Here is a 16331-nt window from a genome sequence, read left to right on the forward strand (position 1 = left end):
GCTATGGTTTCCCCAGTAGTGATGTATGGAAGTGAGAGCTGAACCATAAAGAAGGCTGATCGCCGAAGAATTGATGCTTTTGGATTGTGGTGCTGGAGGAGACTCTTGAGAGTCCCATGGACTGCAAGAAGATCAAACCTATCCGTTCTGAAGGAAATCAGCCCTGAGTGCTCACTGGAAGGACAGATTGTGAAGCTGAGGCTCCAATACTTTGGCCGCCTCATGAGAAGAGAAGACTCCCTGGAAAAGACCCTGATGCTGGGAAAGATTGAGGGCACAAGGAGAAGGGGACGACAGAGGACGAGAAGGCTGGACAGTGTTCTTGAAGCTACGAACATGAGTTTGACCAAACTGCAGGAGGCAGTGGAAGACAGGAGTGCTCTGGTCCATGGGGTCACGAAGAGTCAGACATGACTAAACAACTAAACAACAACAGCATGTGCAGTCCTACACAGTGTACAATCTAGCCTCAGGAGAGGTTGGCAATGAGCATCATATTTTGAGCCAGGGGATGAGAACATGTCCTCATAACTGGCTTGCAAGATTTCTATTCATAATATTCCTTTGCAGCCATATAAACTGCGATGGTTTTTGGTTTTTTTTGTGCTCTTTTTAGTCCTGCAGAGGCTTCAACTTGTTTTTATCATGGTCCATAAGACCCTGGGAGATACTTTTTATATATGATGTTGGGAAACAACATACACATGACTTGAGCAGCAATCTTTATTCCACATCTGTGCTGTTGTTTCCTAGGAAATACTGTGTTTTGATGCACTTTCCCCCAAAAGTAGCTCTGGACCAAATTGAGGAATGGGGTGACCTACTGCATCTGAAGCCAGTACTGTGTACCCAGTAATAATCACACAAGGCAATGCAAACGGTTCTATATGGTGAAGTTTTGCTTTCATTTTTAACATTTCACCGCGGTCAGATTGCTAATAAAATAGTTGCATACAGGAAACCATCCATTAACAGTTCAGCTTGCTGCTCATTTCAGTGCGTTCTTCCTAAAGAGCTGTCTTTAGAGCTTAACCCTACTTTGTGAAACAGCTAATTTAATCCAGCTAAGTGCTGATTATAAACAGTACAAATATTAATTTAGAACTTGGGTACATCCCTTCGGGTTCCTTGAGCATTGTGATGGAAGAAACAAGTGGTACATTTTTTTTCTGCCATGAGCTGCAGACAGAAACATATTGAGTTCTGCCCTGCCATCGTTGTGAATTTATCTCTTTCAGAATGGCGTTGTTCTCTTCTCCCAAAGTAGCGTGGTGCCTTTTTGGGAGGACTGGCTTTAATTTTAGCTATTTTAAAAAATGTATTTATTAAAGATTTTCTCAAACAACAAAACATACAAAAATACAAAACACACAAAGAAAATTACAAAACATAAAAAAGAAAAAAACAAGAATACAAAAAATACAAAAATGCAAAAACAAAAATTCTAACTATAACCCTTATTTCCAATCTATTGACTTCCTCATTCCACCTCCTTCTGCGATTCTTTACATATCCTCCTTAGTAAACTCTAAATCTTATATAAATTCTAATTGTTACTTTAACTATACCTTAATTCTTTAATCTTTTATATCTTATCCTTTTAAATTCTATCTAGATCTTACTTCTTAATTAAATTGTCCTTAACTTCTATCAATACTTATTTCACACCATTGTATTATCTACAACCTCTATTTTATCTCCCTCACTTCCACTAATTCTAATCTATTATACGTTTATTCTTTAAATAAATTTTAAATTTCTTCCAATCTTCTTCCACTGCTACTTCACTCCGATTCCGGAGTCTCCCGTTAATTTTAGCTTTTTTGGGGTGTGTGTATGTGTAACAAATACAGTTCTGTGCATTTTGCTTTGTACACGAGGGCATACTATTTCGTCTCCTAGATGGCCTTCCTGCCAGTAGGGGATGCTCTTTTCCTTTGAGAAGCTGTGTTCAGAGTAGAGTATCAAAAACAACACATGGTTAAGGGTTTCTTCATATGGTATAGGTCTCTGTGTACCATATTCGAGGGGACATGGGTGGCGATGTGATCTAAACCACTGAGCATCTTGGGCTTGCTGATCAGAAGATTGACGGTTCGAATCCACGTGACAAGGTGAGTTCCCGTCGCTCTATCCCAGCTCCTGCGAACCTAGCAGTTCGAAAGCACACCAGTGCAAGTAGATAAATAGGTACTGCTGTGGAAGGAAGGTAAACAGCGTTTCCGTGCACTCTGGTTTCCGTCACTGTGTCCCGTTGTGCCAGAAGCGCTTTAGTCCTGCTGGCCACATGACCCAGAAAGCTGTCTGTGGACAAACGCCGGCTCCCTCGGCCTGAAAGCGAGATTAGCGACACAACCCCAGGGGTCCTTTACCTTTACCATTACCTTTTTTTTATAAAGGTCCCTGTATGACGGCCAGTGATGGTAAATGGATTGGTATGATTAGGACTCACACCTCATAACTAAGCTTAGATTACCAGCAAAACATGCTATGTTTATCACTGGTGTTTGACCACATATTGTCTGAAACATTTCAAATGGAAATGCAGGAGACACATATCTGAGAACCATGGCTGGCTAAAGTCATGGAAAATAACACGCAAGCTTTCACCTTCATGGAAATGCTGTGGTAAGTGGAGTGGCTGGTAGTTCTGGAAAGTAGATCTAGAATTTTTACACATTTGCATTGAGTCACCGCCAATCAAAGTATTAGCTCAGCCATGCTTTTAACAATAAACAAAATTTGTTCTGAACCAACTAGAAACCTAAAAAGAATATTGGACTATGTGCCATAAGTGTGAGGCAAATGGGTGGGTAGATTTTTTAAAAAAAATAGAGATTATTACTTTTGCTCATGTACTATAAACAGCTTTTTGGCATGCACACTGAACGTTTTGCTCAAGCATCTCTGATGCTACAGATATAATAATAATAATAATAATAATAATAATAATAATAATAATAATGGAAGACAATTGAAACATGTTCCAACTGGGGGGGGGGGGGAATTAACAAGCCCACTGCACAAAGACCAGATACATTTTCCTATCCTGGCAGTGCTCTTTTGCAAAATGCCATGTTGAATAATAACATTACTTCTTGTCTCAGTGTGCCATGTCTGCTTTCAGCATGTTCGCTCAAAGTTGCTTTGATTTGCCAATTAATGTCAATTTTATCAAGCTTTTGTCTTAGCAGTGGGATATGTATTTTTTTAAAAAATAAAAGGTCCCTAGTACATAAGCTTTAAAAATAATAATAATGAAGACGATCAATTTGCTTTCACTTCCCCACTTCTTTCTGTTTTAAAATTATATCCTTTTCTAGAAACTATTGGATGGATATCTCTTAAAAGTCACATCCAGCCAGCCTTTATGGGCATAAGGGGGCACTGTTGTACAAGTGAGCTCTTTACCTATTCAGAATAGCTTTGTGCTTTGCGTGGAATTTTCCGCTGCATGCTATTTCAGCGACTTTTAAAAACTGCAGGCAACAAACATAACCAGGAAAAAGCAAACATTTGGTAAAGATTTCTGCCCCTCCCCTGAAGCATGAGTTTCAAAATGAAAGTTAAAATAGGAAAATATTTGCCTTAGCCCTAATTAAAACCCTTTCTCGAGATCATCTGCTATAGAGAAAAGACATTGTTTGTGGCAGCTTTAATCTAAACCAGGCACCCCCAAACTTCGGCCCTCCAGATGTTTTGGACTACAGTTCCCATCATCCCTGACCACTGGTCCTGTTAGCTAGGGATCATGGGAGTTGTAGGCCAAAACATCTGGAGGGCCGCAGTTTGGGGATGCCTGAAACCAATCTAAATCAAGTCATTTAAGGCAAGGCAGTTACTGCCTTTATTACCTGCCTGTCGTTAGGATTCCAAACATTGTTTGCTGCTGTTTGTTAGTAGCAACAGCTGCAAGAAAGCTGTCAGATAGAGCAAGGATCCTGGAATCCTGCTACTCTTTCCATCTGCTTACAGTGGTCTCCTAGATAAATTATCACACACACCCATTCTTTATTGAAGTTTTGGTCTTCTTGGGTCCTGCCTATGGATTTCTATAGGCCAGGGGTGGCCAACTCCCAAGAGACAGCAATCTACTCACAGTTAAAAACTGGCAGTGATCTACCCCCTTTTTGGGGGTTCAGGTCAAAGTTGTTGAGCTTTTTTAGGAAGGAGGAAGGCCCATTTTGAGGGGGTTCGGGTCAAAGTTGTTGAGTTTTTTTCCAGGGAGGAGGTAAAATGTTGAGCTTTTTTTAGGGGAGCCACAGTTGTTCAGCTTCTTTGGAGGGAGCCAATGATCTACCAGTGATCTACCGCAGACGTCCAGTGATCTACCGGTAGATCACGATCTACCTGTTGGACATGCCTGCTACAGGCATTTGGCTGATCACTGTGGTAATAGAATGGGCCTTTGACCCGATCTAGCAAGCTTCTTAAGTTTTAACTAAGTGCCGCAGTCTGCCCTTCCAGTCATCCCAGAATAGCTCAGTACAAGCAGCTACAAGACGAATTTCTTGACATGAACAATGACATAAAATCTAAAATGTATTGACTGGTACATCAGGCGCCAGATAACTCACAGCACACAGACCCTACCTAGAATCTCCATACTAGCCCAGAGATGGAAAGAAAACGAAATCCCTACCAGAGAGGAATGGCAAACCAAGCTGTTGGATTATGCCGAAATGGCAAAACTGACCGAAAAGCTCAGGAACCAAGAAGTCCAAAACTTTAATAAAGAATGGGGAAAATTTATAACTTATATGGGAGATCACTGTAAGCAGATGAAAACATCAGGACTACAATAACACTTGTAATGTAGCAAATATTACGGACAAAATGGAGTGACATAAAATATGGATTACCGAATAATATGCAGTTGGAAAGGTTGACAATAGGACCAATAGAGGAGAAGGTGGGAAGGCCAGAGATTTGGAGGAATCTCTAAATATGGATATGTATTTTGTATTGTTATAATTTTATACTTGTAAAACCAAATAAAAATTATTTAGAGAGAGAGAGAGAGAGAGAGAGAGAGAGAGAGAGAGAATGAAAAATGAAAGTTGCTATGCATATTTGGGGCATTTCACATAGGGTGTGAACTCCGCTGCCCCACTCTGGCCCATATCCCTTTTGCTATCATTAGGTCTTTTGTTGCAGAACTTTTGTTGCAGAACTCAAATTCTTCACAATGCACTCTGCTGCAAATTTCAGATTGCAAAGTTCAGATCGACCCCATAGATTAACTCCCCGCTTAGTAACACAATATCAGAAGGGAGGCCTCTCGAACATTGTGCTTTAGTACTTCATTCAATGTATGTTTCCTCCAACGAGTTTGGGTAGCATGCAAGGACATGCCCCATTTTATCACAACATTCCCTTGAGGTTTGGCTAGACTAGAAGAGATCACCGAGTGCTAGTAGTTTTATGACACAGTAAAGGATTTGATCCCGAGTCTCGCACAGTCCATAAAAACTTTTAGTGGTTAACAAAGGTTTTCCTCTTGCTATGGAACCAGACCTCATCTGATTATTTGGAACCAGACTTTTATTTCACGGGAAGATAAAAGGGTGAAGCTTTGCAATATTGAGAAATGTGCAGTCTTTTCAAAGCTGAAGCTTTTTGCAAAACCGAACCACCGTATCACATGTGGTTCCCTAAGCCCTCTACAGGAGAGGAGGAAGAGTGTGCAAGTGAAAGATGAGAAGCCCTCAAATGGAAAAGGTCACCCAGTTCAATTCCCCGCTGAAACCACACTTGCAAAAGAAAACAAAAGTTTTGTCCAGTCGATGACTCAACAAATGGGAGGCCAGTCAAAATGAGGCTGTGATGACGAGTCTTTGATGATAACATTGGCTAGGAATATCGACCCAACCGTATTTTATGCTCAGAGTTCAAATTATTATACAGGGTGTCGGCAACATCTGACAACAAATACGGTTGAGCTTGAAAGCTATTTAATGAAACATTTTATGACTTGCAATATTATGGAAGCAGGCCAAGTAAAAGCAATTACTTTTCCTGCTCTGGAGGTTTTTGTAAAAAGCAGACTATACGTTGCTATCTGACGTTCAGCATGTCCATGTCTAGGTCATGCTATCCCTAAGATTTTCTATCTTTTAAAAAAAATTAAACTGGGCACATCATGCTGCACAACTGATGGGCAAATATGATTTCTCAATGACCGAGCTTAAAGAACTTTCCCTACACGCTCAGAATCATGAGCAGGGATACGGGTAATTCAAATATTCTCTCTAAAAACATTTTCAGTTTCATTTTGATCGCAAGCATGCAGCCTAGAAATTCAGATTTGTACCCTCGAAAAGTGTTTCTATAGTAGAGCAGCATGAATAACGACCAATCCCCGCCCAAGTAGGTTTCCTTGTTTTCCATCCTTTTCATCATTCTGCAGGTGGCTTTGATAGTTGTCTCCATGCCCTCACACACCAAAGTACATAGTCTTATCGCAATGAATTTTGAAGCTTTTTTTACAGTTACATTTTATTTGCCTATGACTCTGTAATTTGCATCCTTCCCTATTCCGTACGTGCCGTCTCTCCTGTACAACAAAGAGGCTAAGCTGGGAGGGTGTGTGTGTGTTTGTGTAAGAGAAAGGGAGGGAGGACATGCAGTATTTGTATAAAATGGTACAATTCCCAGACTTCCCTGGGATGAGGGATTGGCTGCTAAGCCATTTAGGAAATAGATGTGTGGGGGGAAAGGGTCTCTTAACAGCCCCCTAACAAACTACAGTTACCAGAATACTCTGGGGGAAGCTGGGTAAGTGTTTAAAGTGGTACGAGATGGCTTCCTTTCAATGTATAGTGCAGATGATGCCTAAACCATATGTGTGGGGAACATTCTCCTTACCACTTCATAGAATGACATGCAGAGTCCATCCGGATGTCCAAACTGCCCAATGAGTGACCTCTAACCTTGGAATGGCTTGGGGACCTCTTTTTCCTGCCAAGTGGCGAGAAGGGATTTTACATCAGGAAGGAATATGTAACAACCTGGTTCATTAAACAAGAAAGCAGTAGCAAGATATCACATGATAAATGGACCTCTGTATACCTAGCTATACATCTGCAGAAGCCCCCCCCCCATTCTGTGTCGTGTTATATTTAAACACAGATGGACAATCTGCAGCTCTAGGTTTCTTGTAATTTCAGACATGTTTTCCTGGCTTGAAAAGTAGTTTCCCCTCTTTTCTCTGCAAAGTCATAACAACTGGAAAGAGCAGGACTTTATTTTGTAAAAAAGAAAGAAACAAAAACAGACTGGTGTGTGTGTGTTCCTGGTTTTGTTGCTTGGGGAAATAAGTTTTTGCCTCAGCTGTCTCAGAACAAATTGGTAGGTTTCTGCCATATGTGGATGTATGTGTGAAAATGCAGCACACTAAAGTCAGAAAGGAACTACAGTGGTACCTCTACTTACGAATGTTTCTACTTACGAATGGAGCTCCGTCCGCCATCTTGGATGCAGTTTAGATAGGATTTTTTCTACTTATGAATTTTTAGATAGGGTTGCTTCGACTTACGAATTTTTTCTCCCAATGCATTTCTATGGGATTTGAACTACTTTTTTTCAACTTACAAATGTGTGTTCGGAACACATTAAATTCATAAGTAGAGGTACCACTGTACTTCCATTTGCTTTCCACAACTGCAGATGTATTGGTTTGTTGTACCGAAAAATAATTCTCTGTATACTTATTTGAGTGTACCTTCAATCCATCAATGGGGCTTACTTCTGAGTAGACCTGCCTAGAATTGGGGATTCTAATCTGAATTATTTGAATTATAGTGCTGGAGGAGACTCTTAAGAGTCCCATGGACAGCAAGAAGATCAAACCTATCCATTCTGAAGGAAATTAGCCCTTAGTGCTCACTGGAAGGACAGATCTTGAAGTTGAGGCTCCAATACTTTGGCCACCTCATGAGAAGAGAAGACTCCCTGGAAAGGACCCGGATGTTGGGAAAGATCAGGCATCCCCAAACTTCGGCCCTCCAGATGTTTTGGACTACAATTCCCATCTTCCCCGACCACTGGTCCTGTTAGCTAGGGATCATGGGAGTTGTAGGCCAAAACATCTGGAGGGCCGCAGTTTGGGGATGCCTGGGAAAGATTGAGGGCACAAGGAGAAGGGGACGACAGAGCACAAGATGGTTGGATGGTGTTCTCGAGGCTACGAACATGAGTTTGACCAAGCTGCAGGAGGCAGTGGAAGACAGAAGTGCCTGGCGTGCTCTGATCCATGGGGTCACGAAGAGTCGGACACGACTAAACGACTAAACAACAACAATCTGAATTATCAATTGTGAAAAATTGGAGTGGGAGAGGGCCTTTATTCTGGAATAGTTCATCCCGAACAATTTTATCTCCTGCTTCAACTATCATCAGCTCCCAGCAGTGGCTGGCATTCAGCCCTCGCAAGACATTATCCTCAAGCAAATATGGCCTCTGAGGAAAAGTGTTTGTCCAGCTCTTGTTTTAAAGAATACTAACTTTGCTTGTAATGATTTTCATTGTTTTTACTTCCACATACACAATCCTTGAAAAAAGTTGAGGATGCCTAACCTTGCCCCTAAATTGGTTGTATGCATGTGTGTGTTAATTAAAATAAATATTCTCCCCCAATAAAAAATTCTGAGGCTTTTGAAGTCTACTGGGGTTTTTCTGCACGTCAGACGTTTTACAGCCAAATACCATTGGTTCCCACATCAACCCATTCCCAACTTTCATCTATAAATGTCAAATATGCTTTGTTTTATTTGCTCCCCTCCTCAGGCTCATTTTTTTTAAAGCTTCATGTCGCTATCTCTCATTTCACTTGAGTAAAGAATGTTACTTATGTATGAAGTGGAATGCCTCACCTTAAGTCACTTAGGGGTATATTCATACTGTCTACCAAACTTCCCATCAGTCCAGCAGTAAACCTTCCCTCTAGGAGATATGTGAAGCTTTCTATTTATCTTTCCACGTGTATCCTGCTTGCCCCACCACAGGGGCCACAAAGGTGACTTTTGACAGCTTTAATAAGCTATTGGGGAACTTAAAGTGGAATATGTTAACTGACGTATTCAAGAGAGTGGAACCTAGGGATGGGCATATCCATCAGTTTTGGTTTCTCTTTATTTCCCATTCTCTCCATCTTAAATTAAGTCCTTCACACTTCCACATTCTTTTTTGAAAATTCAACCGTATTTTTCTGCGAATTTATACTAATAAACACATTTTTTTTGTATGCCGGCTTGCCCCAATATGCACATTTTTGCAAAGCACTTGTCCCCTGATACAGTGCATTTCTTTGTGTGTTACGTTCACAAATATATGCATTTCAATGCATATTTTGCAGTGTATATGCAATCTTGTACACGTTACTTGGCACTGCAAAAGTCAGAGCAGTACGAGTTTTGTACGGCCGCCGGTTTTCGGTTCACATAGCGTTTCAGAAATTAGGTAAATTTGCCTTTAAATGGAAACGAGCCCCCATATTCTGATTGTTTATCCTGCTATTGGTGGTTTTTCAATTGGCATATACTCAGAGTTATAGCATCACCCTGTGTGAGTAAGGAAGAGAAGGTCCATGTTACCCTTACCATGAGACAAAGCGAGGTGGTTCTCTCAGGCAGAAAATTTTGAGTACCATTAGTGTACAGGAAGAGATTTTAAGGGTTTGTTTTGTTTCCTACATGTTTTAATTCTTCCAAATTGCCAAAATGTCTTCAGCTGACCCTGCATGATAGCACTAATACATATTCAAGCTACATATTGGAGAAATAAGTCTGTTGTAGCAGAAATGCTTCTAAAATGCTTCACAAGTGACTCATCTTGAGCCCCACCCTTCTACCACCCAGGCCATGCCCAGTCCTTGCCCGAACATTATGGTGTGTTAACATTCTGCAACCCAGACTCTTATTAACTGTGTGAGTGCTGTGCCTTAGTTGTGCTGTCAGGATAAGACTTTGATCTTTGCATTCCAGCCTGACCGCTTTCTGGTTGATGCAACTATGACTGGACTGCAAGCTCTTGGCGCATTATTTTATCACGACACCTCAAATAATTATATACCTGCTCACCATTTCCTTTGTCCATTGGAGCCAAGGAAAAGGAATATAGAGAAACCCAGAGAGCTAATGCAGATTCCCACCCGCCCCAGAACTGAAGTGTATATATTTCACATTTAATAAATTGTGAAGATATTGCCACGCATTAGCAAACTTGTCTGACAACATGGAGGAGTGGCTACTCTTTTGGACAACGAAAATCTACAGAGACAGAATAACTGTGTTAAGAACTGTGACTTCAAAAAGTCGAGTTGAACGTGCTTCTTCTTCTTGCTCATCTTCCTTTGTCCTTGCGTGTCATGCTTTTTTTAAAAAATAAATAAATGGTGAGACCCAGGGCAGGGACTGTCTTAGCACTAATTGTAGATCTGGCATGTGGCAGTGACTGGTGGGGTGGGGCCGTGTTGTTCACCTGGTTTCCAAACATAGAGGTCATTGCTGGTAACCAAGAAGGAGAGGCAGCAAGGAGATTGGCTCAATAAGGTAAAGGACCCCTGGACAGTTAAGTCCAGTCAAAGGTGACTATGGGGTTGCGGCGCTCATCTCACTTTCAGGCCAAGGGAGCCGGCGTTTGTCCACAGACAGCTTTCTGGGTCATGTGGCCAGCAGGACTAAACCGCTTCTGGTGCAACGGAACACTGTGCAGAAAGCAGAGCACACAGAAACGCCTTCCCGCCAAAGCAGTAGCTATTTATCTACTTGCACTGGCATGCTTTCGAACTGCTAGGTTGGCAGGAGCTGGGACACAGCAATGGGAGCTCACCCTGTCATGAACCACCGACCTTCTGATGGGCAAGCCCAAGTGGTTTAGACTACCTTGGGCGCAACAATAAGTTCTCCTCCTCCCCTTCTTAAATACTATGTGGATTGGTACAAGTGAATTAAAAATGAGATGAAGAAATCGACCATGTCAGCTCAGTGGTTTAGACCACAGTGCCACCTGCTTCCCATGGTAACCAAGAAGGAAAGGTGGCAAGGAGATTGGCCCAGTATGGGTGCAGCAGGTAGGTAGAGCATTGGATTGCCCTTGCTGATGCCACCATAATGTGCCAAGCTCCCTGATATCTCTCCACACACCCCTCGGCTCAGCACTTGCTGCCCCACCCTGCTGGCTGGTGTTTGTATAGAGGTGCTCACGCAGTCTTCTGCAGACCACGCAACAGCTCACACCAAAAATGGAAACCAGCAAATCATTGTCAGAACCTGCATGAACTGGCTCACCTAGCAATGCAACCCTTGCACTCTCAAAGGGTGCTTCCCATTTAATGCTAACAAGGCGATGAGAAGTTGCCACTTAGCCATATAATATAGTGCTAATTGTGACAAGTAGTAAAAATAAGACCTGCTGGACTAATCTGTTAAGATTTCTCCTGCCAGGGTGTTGCTTTTGTTTGATTTATCTTGTCCGGCGCAGCAAAGACTTTGTCCCACGCTCATTCTTTTAAGGCCCCCTCTGACATCTTGTCAAAACTGTTTGCGCATTTTTCCATGGCTCTGTCATTACTTAAAAACACACACACACACCTGTTGGTTTTTAACTCTGATCTGTTAAAGCTAAATTCACAGAGAAATGGTTGCAGGCAATGTTCAGATAGAAAAGGACACGGTGTTCGGGAGGAAATATCTCATTATTGGGGCTATTCTACCATACTATTATGGGTTGGTAATACTTCCTGTATGTCCAATAGATGGGGAGAATGCTTCCATTCAAATATTTAGGTTATTTATTAAATTAATAGGGCACCATTCTTCTCGAAGGAACCCCGGGCAGTAAACACATCCACATTTTTAGAGGTGTTTTACAGTTATAATTAGAAACATCTAAAAAATAGTTTCAGTTAAAAACATTACGTCACCCAGGGATCTCAGGGTTGCCAGGAACAGTATTCTCCGGCCAACAAATTCCTGGAGAAACAGGAGTGTGTTCAAGTTCTTCCTGAAAGTTAATAAAGATGGAGCCAGATATGCCTCGCTAAGCAGGATATTTTAGTTTAGCTCAATATTTCCATGATGGTTTACAATAGAATCTCAATAAAAACAGCAGAAGGTGGTGCTCAGTGTAATGACAGCAGGTTGGAGGGATGCATCAATGGTTAAAAGCCTGGGAAAATAAAAGGGTCTTTTCCTGGTATCTGTTGTTGTTTAGTCGTTTAGTCGTGTCTGACTCTTAGTGACCCCATGGACCAGAGCACGCCAGGCACTCCTGTCTTGCACTGCCTCCGGCAGTTTGGTCAAACTCATGTTCGTAGCTTTGAGAACACTGTCCAACCATCTCGTCCTCTGTCGTCCTCTGTCGTCCCCTTCTCCTTTTCTAGGGAGTCTTCTCTTCTCATGAGGTGGCCAAAGTATTGGAGCCTCAGCTTCAGGATCTGTCCTTCCAGTGAGCACTCAGGGCTGATTTCCTTCAGAATGGATAGGTTTGATCTTCTTGCAGTCCATGGAACTCTCTAGAGTCTCCTCCAGCACCATAATTCAAAAGCATCAATTCTTCGGCAATCAGCCTTCTTTATGGTCCAGCTCTCACTTCCATACATCACTACTGGGGAAACCATAGCTTTAACTATAAGGACTTTTGTTGGCATGGTGATGTCTCTGCTTTTTAAGATGCTGTCTAGGTTTGTCATTGCTTTTCTCCCAAGAAGCAGGCGTCTTTTAATAGTGTGACTGCTGTCACCATCTGCAGTGATCATGGAGCCCAACAAAGTAAAATCTCTCACTGCCTCCATTTCTTCCCCTTCTACTTGCCAGGAGGTGATGGGACCAGTGGCCATGATCTTGGTTTTTTTGATGTTGAGCTTCAGACCATATTTTGCGCTCTCCTCTTTCACCCTCATTAAAGGTTCTTTAATTCCTCCTGGTATCTAAAATGCATTAATTTAGGCACCAGGTGCGCCTGCAGTGGGTGATGACAATGATAACACTTAGCTTGATTCAGATATTGACAGGTACAATAAAATCCTACCCAGGGTGGGGGTGATACATAGCCTCAAAACCATGTATTCCTTATACCCATGTCAGAAAGATGGCTGAGCTCAAGGCTGTACCTTGCTCTGTCCCTGCCAATCTAGGAGTTCGAAAGCATGCCAGTGCAAGTAGATAAATAGGTATCACTGCAGTGGGAAGGTAAACGAAGTTTCCGTTGCGCCAGAAGCGGTTTAGTCACTCTGGCCACATGACCCGAAAGCTGTCTGTGGACAAATGCCGGCTCCCTCGGCCTGAAAGCAAGATGAGCGCCACAACCCCAGAGTCACCTTTGACTGGACTTCACCATCCAGGAGTCCTTTACCTTTTTTTACCTTTTACCTCTGATGCATATGCTTGTTTTCAAGAGGGGACAATTTCCAATGCTGAACGCAAACACTGAGCTGCTTTCTCTGTATTAATTGCAAGCCCAAACTACTTGCAATTTTTTGGGTGAATCTTTTTATGGTATTGAAGGTCACCGTATGCTTTCCAACAGTTCTTTAGCACTCCTGTTGGCCATTTGTTCGCGTGGCCCCATGCATACTTTCACTCCCAGTTAGCTTCGCTTGCCTCCAGTGACTTCATCTCATTCATAGCTTTGTGACATAAACCAGTTCAGTTGTGTGTTCCTTCATTGGCTTGGATTGCCCATGTTACTGCTTTAGGCAATATTGCCCTGTTGCTCTCAATTGCCCTTATTTGCCTTGAGTGATGTCATCACATGGCATAATCTGAGTGGTTATGTAGCGTTATGACATCAGCCTTCTTACCAGGTGTGCCATGATTGGCTGGGATCACTTCAGAACTGAAGAATACATAGTGAAGCTCTGATTTAATGTTGGCTCAACACTCACTAACCTTTTTGAGCTGGACTATAGGATGCTAAGATCAGGTTAGCATTGCCATGTTGCCAGCTTGATTACCAGAGTACCTTGACTAACTGCCTGAGCTCTCTCTCTCTCTCCTTCTCTCTCTCTCTCTCTTTCTCTCTCTCATTTTTATTAAAATTTCCGTTTAGCAATTTAAAATACTCATTTTACATCCTTAAGATATCAATGGCTTCGCTTCTTCTCTTTCCATGGTTCATTTTACATACCACACATCCCTGCATATTTTACAAAAACTATACCATTCAGTATTCCATTACTGCAACCATCAAAACAAATTTGCACGGTTGGGAGACTTCCGGTTCGTCGCGGCGATGAGAAGGACGCAGGGACTTCGCGTGCCGAAGTCCCTGGCTTCTCGGAGGGGGGGGAACTCCGCAGAGCGAGCGGACTCCCCGTAAAAGCATCGGATCGAGAGTTCCGATGACTCAGGCGTCCAGCGGCTGCTCCGTTTGGCGGATCCCCCGCCGCCCGAGAGCTCAATAGAGCGATCGTGAGCCGGCGGGGTTGAACCGCGGGAGCCATTTTGGGCCACATCTTACCTCCGGGAAGCGAAGCTCCAAGTCCTGACCCGGCAAGCGGCGGATTCTTCCGATTTGAACTAAAGATTCCTAAAGAAGTAAGTGGAACTTTGATCTGGATCCTAAATTTGCCGATTGGAAAAATAGGAGAGACTTTAAAGAAACGGAAGTCGGTCTCTTCCTAATGGGAAACTGGGAGGCGTTTGGGAAAAAAAAAACCTAAGCCGAACAACGAAAGAACTTGAAATTGTGGACCCGAGAGGGAAAAAAGACTTTTTTGGAACCATCTCAGCCCCTGAGTCCGGCACCCCTTGAGGTACAGCGGCATTAAGGGGAAGAGCGTTTTGACAGCTGTCAAAAGCTGTCAAACTGTTAAAAGATCGGGTGGATTGATTGTACTGCTGTGAACAGAAAAATTTGTTTGAAAACGTGATAGAACTATTTAAATTGGAAGTAAGAACGGATTTGGGACTGAGTTAAGAACTAAGGAAAAGAACAGCCAAAATGGAGTCGATCGTCTGAGAAAGGAATTTTCCAGTACCCATTGTTCCCTACCCCCTGTTTATCTGCGGTTACGAGAGGTATGAAAACAAAGCTTTCTCGAGCCTTCCAGGAGACTGTGCTGAACTATTTGCTGTCATGGGAAGACTTTTATAAGGAACGGCAACATCCCAACTTACCACCAGTCGAGATTGAAGTCCAAGTCCAGGACTTAGAGGATAATCTAAACTTGGAGACTGCTGATACTGAGACTGTGTGTGAGGAGAAACAACTGGATGAAAGTACTGAAGAGGACTTGGACTATGACAAATTTGTTTGGGATGAAGCAAAATATGATTTCCAAAAGGAAGAAAAACAAGCAGAACAAGAAGATGAGAGACAAAGGGATTTAAAGACTAATGGAATTGAAGATCCTGGAGGGGTTAAAATGTGGAGTGGTGTTTTTGAGGGATGGGAAGGACAGGGGCAGGGGGGGCAAAGGTCTGGAGATGGATCTGGGAAAGAATGGGTGTGGGGTAAAAACTCTAGTTAAAAGGTATTGTTTTGGTTTCTGAAAGACGGTTTTCGAAATCTTGGCATGACAATGGAAATGCTGAACCAATTGGGGGAAAAAGACTTAGGGAGAGGAGATGGAATGTAAAAAAAGAAAGGGGAAAAAAGTTATGTTTCCTTAAGGGAGTATAAGAATGGTTTGGGAAAGAATTTTAAAGTTATTGTAAATTATTGTAAGTTAAGTGAGGTGTTTAGGCAGAAAGCTGCCTACCCCCCTCTCCTTACTCTGAGGCACTCAGTGGCAGGGGGTGCCCAGATGGGTGAGGAGGAAATGGAACCTTGGAAGTGCTGTGCTCTGCAGGCACCTCTTGTGGCAGGAGGGGACCTGTGGGAGGGCAGCATGAAAAAGGAGGAGGATTGAGTTAATATTACAAGATTAAGATTTGAAACTGAGTTGGAAAATTCGCCACAAGTAATTAGAATTTGTCAGGAAAACCATGAGGAAGACTATCGAGGGAGTCGCAATTAAGATGTTAAAATAATAAGAACTGGGAAGTTTTAACTTTTCCCAATTTTCCTTTTGTTTTTTTTTCTTTTTCTTTCTATGTTTTTTCCTTTTTCTTATGTGTTGTAGGTTTGTAAATATGACTATGAAAGAGTTGGGGGATGCAGATCCCCACAACTCCTTCCTCCCTGTTCTCTCAGTGGCAGGGGGGGGATATGGGGGGAGGAGGGAGGGGGGAAGCAGAACTCAATTCACAACTGGACTCCTTTGATTCTTAAAGCACACGGGTTCCACTGGTGGCAGAAGTGGACCGGTGTGTGGAGGGAAAACGAAGGGATAGTGTTATATTATATGTTTTGTTTGTGTTTGTCTTGTTTGAAAATCAATAAAAATC

General features: G+C 42.4%; 1 protein-coding gene across 37 annotated transcripts in view; it reads right to left on the reverse strand.

Moving 5' to 3' along the window:
* PDC (phosducin) overlaps positions 1-16331 on the reverse strand; it is a 102770-nt gene that overhangs the window by 27364 nt on the left and 59075 nt on the right. For 21 of the 37 annotated variants that reach the window (XM_088674900.1, XM_088674918.1, XM_088674915.1 and 18 more), the window contains one exon: positions 6868-6960. The exons of the other annotated variants lie outside the window; for them this stretch is intronic. The gene's annotated coding sequence lies outside the window, so the exon portion shown is untranslated. The remainder of the gene's footprint in view (positions 1-6867; positions 6961-16331) is intronic. 37 annotated transcript variants of the gene reach the window in all.

Source organism: Zootoca vivipara, chromosome 7, assembly GCF_965207765.1.
Source record: "Zootoca vivipara chromosome 7, rZooViv2.hap1.1, whole genome shotgun sequence".
In the NCBI taxonomy this organism is placed as follows: Eukaryota; Metazoa; Chordata; class Lepidosauria; order Squamata; family Lacertidae; genus Zootoca; species Zootoca vivipara.